We start from the raw sequence: 5488 nt of genomic DNA, 5'->3' as shown, positions 1-5488 counted from the left end.
TGTGGCCTCTCTGTGCTCTCCTCTGCTGAAGATACAGTTATACAGCAGGTGAGGCTCAGCCCATTCTGATGCTCCTCTGTCTCCTCCCACTCTGTACCCAGGTCAGCTAGTTTGGCCACATTACTCAATGGAAGATTTGATGCTCTTATCCTTTCTCTATTGGCTGTGATTGCAGGTTTTCACCAATTTTACACTTTTTCTACAAAATGTATTGAAAAACACCATAACTTATGAAACTTTGTATTATGTGAATAGTCCTTTTTACAAACAACAAACTTGAAATCAAATTAATCAATAAATAAATGACAAACCAAGTTTTGTTTTCTTAGTTTTAGCCATGATTTATATGTGTATGTGCCAGATTAAAAGGGACACCTCAATATGTTACACTTATATCTTAGTTTAAAAAGTCAACAGAACATTATTTGGCATCTTTGATAATTAAATGAATGGATTAAGTATTTCTTACATAGAAAATGCCAAATATTGCCTTTTCCAGTGCCTCAGTTGTGGGCATTTTACGCTTTTCTTTGTTTTCTAATAGCAAACTGAATATCTTTGAGTTTCAAACAAGTGTTTTCATACCGCACCATAAGCTTAAGGAATTTGGAATGGGCACTTTTCCATACTTTTTGACATTTTACAAAGCATTATTGATTAATCAAAAATGAAAATGATGGTTACTTGCATGCCTTTAGTTATGGCTCAAGACTTTGTTATATACTTGGGGCGTATAGTCTCAAGGCAAACAAGTGAGAGAGCACGCAAAGACCCTTTTTGTTTCATTATAGCAAAGGTAGGATCCAGCATTATTAAAATCTCAGGGTCTGCACCTTTCTTATTAAAGATGTGACAATATGACATTCAGACTGGTTTTGTTTAGTTTACCTTTATTATCTAAATCAGTGGACCAAGGGGTCCCATGGTGTTTGGTAATTCATTGGCAAGTAATTATCCAAACTGTTTGGGTCACTTCCTGGTTCAAAGTTGACCTATCGAGTTCACTGTAACATTTAAAGTACATCATTTTATTGTATATTTTCATACCTTTATTTCATTTTCTACTATTCTTTATTTATGTTTCTTTACTTCTGTATTTTTCTGATTTCTTCCTTTTACTATTTTTATGTTGTACACCAAAACAACAAAGCACATTTTGATTCTGTAATTTTACCACACATTTTCTTAAAGAAGACATATTCAACTTTATCATAACGGCATCTTCCTAGTTAATTGAAGTGAAATAAGATGACTTTATACTGCCTCCAGGTGGCTTCTCTCAGTAAAACTGACCGTTCTATCCCTCTTGTCTTACATACATGTAGAAAGTATTAGATGAATCTAGGACAGGAAAGCAGTTGGACCCGTTTGTCTCCCTTATTTCAAAGGAGCACCTGCTCCCCGTACATCCCCTCCTCTTGGCCACACTGCACATCAGTGACTGTGTTGAGCCTTTATTGCCACTAGTGTGTGTTTAGGTGACAGAGACTTGTAAATTAACCTTAGTTTGGACGTGCCGTTTCGTTTTCATAATCAAGGTATTCCTCCTTTCATGGCACAGTCGCTTAAACTTATCAACCCTGAGCCTGTTTTTCAGGTCTCAGGCTCGAAAATGACATTCCCAGAACAAATGATTATATCTTCCCTTCTAAAAGGGTTAAATTAATAATCTTTGTTCTCAAAGCAATGATAAACCTGTGAGTTGGATGTAGAAAAGTCAGAATCAATATAGATGTTTTTATTTTAAAGAAAATTCAGATTAAACATAGTAAAAAACTGTAAATTATAGTGTCCGTCCAAAAATATTTTTTTACTTATAGTGAAAACTACCCTTGGATGATGGGTTAGTAGACTAAAAGCTTTAGGAATCCAAAGTACAAGATATAATAAGTACCCTGTATCATGATTGATGCAAAACAAGTGACATTTGACCTTTTTAGAGAGATTTAGCACAAAAAAAATACTTCTGGGGTCATTTGGGTGGATTTTCCATATCTCTGGACCCCCTTGCTCGATTTTGACGAATGAAATCTCTTTATAACCGCTGGAGCCAATGGAATCGAGGGAAAGTTCTACACACACAAACACGTTACCAAATAAGGAGTGAGAGTGACGCGTGGCCAAAACCGGAAGCTGCATACACTCTGTTGGATACCATTAGCAGCTAACTTTTTTTCTCCGATTTTTACATACAAATTGAATTATGGATTATAAATATTTTTTTCAAAGCGACAGACACATTATTAACCTATGGATTAACCAAATCAGCCACTTTTTTTCTCGTTTTAATGCCATTGAACACGTCTTTTGATCAGATTGACAGCTACGGTGAGACGATCTCCCGTAAAAGCTCCGTAAAGGTACGTGTTGTGATGTCTGTGTTTGCTTCCCCTGTCGCGAGTTCGGATCGCTCAGTGATGATACTATATACCTATATAATCTGTGGAGTCTCAGCTTTAATCGGATATATTGTATGTGCAGTTACGATAAGTAATAAGGGTATCTTTATCTTGAGTTCTGTGCCAAAGTCAGCTCAGGGGTCATTTAGACGCTTCTTATGAGACTTGTGTTTTGTTTTGGTAAAAATGGTTCATATTTTCAGATAGCTGAGTTTCTTCCCGTTAATCTGGTGCTACACATTAATAGTTTCATAAATGTTAAGAAGACCTGAGACACAGTCTCAAAAAAAACGTTGGGGGGCCCCCCTGTTCCAGGGCTTAACAGGTTGTAACAGCCATTGAACCAGGAAGTGACCCAAACAGCCTCTAAAATCAATGGGGGGATGTTTTATGTATTTGCACTCTGAAGAAATGTGCAATCTAGGCCTTTCCAGGAATCCATTGTTTTTCAATGATCCCATTGTTTTCCTTTAACTTGTTACCAGAATTATTATCTCACTCTTTCAATAAAGAATTACCAAAACTGACATATTTTCTGGATCTTTAAGACGTGTCAAACCTGTATCTGTATTCGAGCTGCAACGATCGGTCTTGATTAAAGGATTAGTCCATCGACAGAAAAATAATTGTCGAGAATCGCTTTAAGAGAACTGGGATTGTCTATTTAACGAAAATATATAATTAATCAAGGAAATAATTGCCAGATTAATAATAAATTGAAATATTTGTAAATTGCTGGATCTAAAGAATGGAAACAAATCAGAAATAATGTAGATATTCTCCCATGGAATTACCCCAAAATCTTTTTTGTGGTCCAATTTTTTTTATCTCCCATAAATCTGTAATCAAGTATTTGAAATAAATCCATAACCAGACAACTCTAATGCCTACAAAGATCCCTATTTCTTCCACCCTGTTACCATTAACTGCCTTAAGCAGGAAATAAAACTCTTCCTTACACATGAACGCGCTGAAACCTGCTCTCTTCTGGAACACCAGCATGGACTTCAGGGGAGCTGTTTGCACGGCAGCTCTGTTGATAGTTTATGAGTAAACTAGCCTCATTGACTCATACCAGGGCTGAAGATCTGTGTCTAATGTCACGTGATAAACAAAGGGTCTCTGTGAGGGCAGCCATTGACAGAGAGGTAAGTGGTTGGGACTTCACATTCACTTATAAACGGAAACTGGTTGAAAGGAACCAGCTAAGACTCACACTAAGCCATCATGTGGATAGGGGTATAAGTAAAAGGATGAGCTTGGTGTGATATCATAAGAATTATATCTACTTGTTTCACAAATGTGATAAATCAACATCAATTTATTTAAGGAAACACACCATAGAATCACATTTTTCATGCATTGGTGAATTTTGAGAGTTTGTGCTATTTAGCTTCTATAGCATATCTTCATTCCGACTTTGTGGAAAGGCCATCCAAAATAAACAATGTGTTTATTTTACAACACTTCATTTGCGTCTGTAGATTTGTTTTCAAAAGTTAGCATAAGATAGTGTCGCATTTGCACATTCAGAAAACTTCTAATTAAAAAAAGTTATTAACAGGGGTATTTTGATGGTGATATGTATTAGTGAAATGTGTTTACCCTGTAGTGTCTCCCCTAGAGTGTATTGCAATTTTTAAGTCAACTAAACAAAACACTAAACAACATTTCTGTCTGTCCGTCCTGGGAGAGGGATCCCTCCTCTGTTGCTCTCCCTGAGGTTTCTCCCATTTTTTCCCCTTTAAACTGTGGGTTTTTCTCTGGAAGTTTTTCCTTGTACGATGTGAGGGTCTAAGGATAGAGGGTGTCGTTTTTCTCATACTGATATTCTGAACAATCTGTGCTGTTGTATTTGCTGTAAAGTGTCTCTACTGTAGGCTATTGTTATTATATGTACAGCACTTTGGCTCGACCAAAAATCGTTTATAAATGTGCTTTTTAAATAAAACTTGATTTGATTTGATTTCAACCAGTCTGACATTCATTTATTACTCTGCAGAGTATATAGAAAAGGTGTAGTTCTCAAGATGAATGCTAACATTTATATACTAACATGTTTATGTTTTGCAGGACTAAAGCTAACAATGTTCAACATCTTAGTCTAATATGTTAGCATGCTAACATATTAGACTAAGATCAAGGGATCAATAAAGTTAATACAAATTATCCTGAGACGATCAGGAATGTCTGCAATAAATGAAATGTCAATCTATTTATAAGTTGTCCAGACTATTTACACGATACATTTTAACTTCATGCCAGAGATAAAGGTCAAGTGATCATCCATGTCATGTTCAACATTTCAGGTTAATCCATCTCGTAGATGTTAAGATCTAGATGTACAATTAAATGTATTATTCCTATCATTTATTTATTAAACTTACTGGAAATATTGAGTTTTAAGCAAAAATGTGAAATATTCTCTAGTTCCAGCATGAAATGTAAAGAGTTGCTGCTTTTATTTATCAAATATGAAGGTTAATTGAATATATTTTGGTCACTAACATACCATTGTTATAGCCATGTTTTAATAATAGTATTGAACAGGCATATCTGCAGTTCATTGATTGTAGGCACAAATGGACTACCGTGCTCATAGGAGACACATTGCCACATAAAACCTGAGCACCAGACCATATACAGCATGTCGCTTCACACATTTACACAGGCTATAAAAGCTCATCATGACTTGCATGTTATTGAGGTTTCGGTGGAGAATGATGAATCACTGAAGGGAAGAAACATCTGAGAAATTCCAAAGGAAGATTACATTTCCTCATACTTATTTTAACGCTTTCAGTGTCAATATTTTGATTAGTGCTTGGTCCAAAAAATCCCTTATTGATAGTATGAAAGGCTTGTGTCTGCCAAGAGATGTTGAGAAATTCCTAGTGAATCATGTAAGAGGGTATATGCAGGAATCCTAAAGTCAAATGTAAGACCTTTTAAGACCTTTTTTAAGACCCTTTCCATACATTTTAAGACCTCATTGCCACTTGGAGTTTTAACCGGTTACATTGGCGACACACTTTACCTCACATTTACTATATACAGTATTGATTGTCCTTCCTCCTTATCTTCCAACC

The sequence above is a fragment of the Gymnodraco acuticeps genome, unplaced genomic scaffold (genome assembly GCF_902827175.1).
Source record: "Gymnodraco acuticeps unplaced genomic scaffold, fGymAcu1.1, whole genome shotgun sequence".
In the NCBI taxonomy this organism is placed as follows: domain Eukaryota; kingdom Metazoa; phylum Chordata; class Actinopteri; order Perciformes; family Bathydraconidae; genus Gymnodraco; species Gymnodraco acuticeps.
This window is presented reverse-complemented; position numbering follows the sequence as displayed.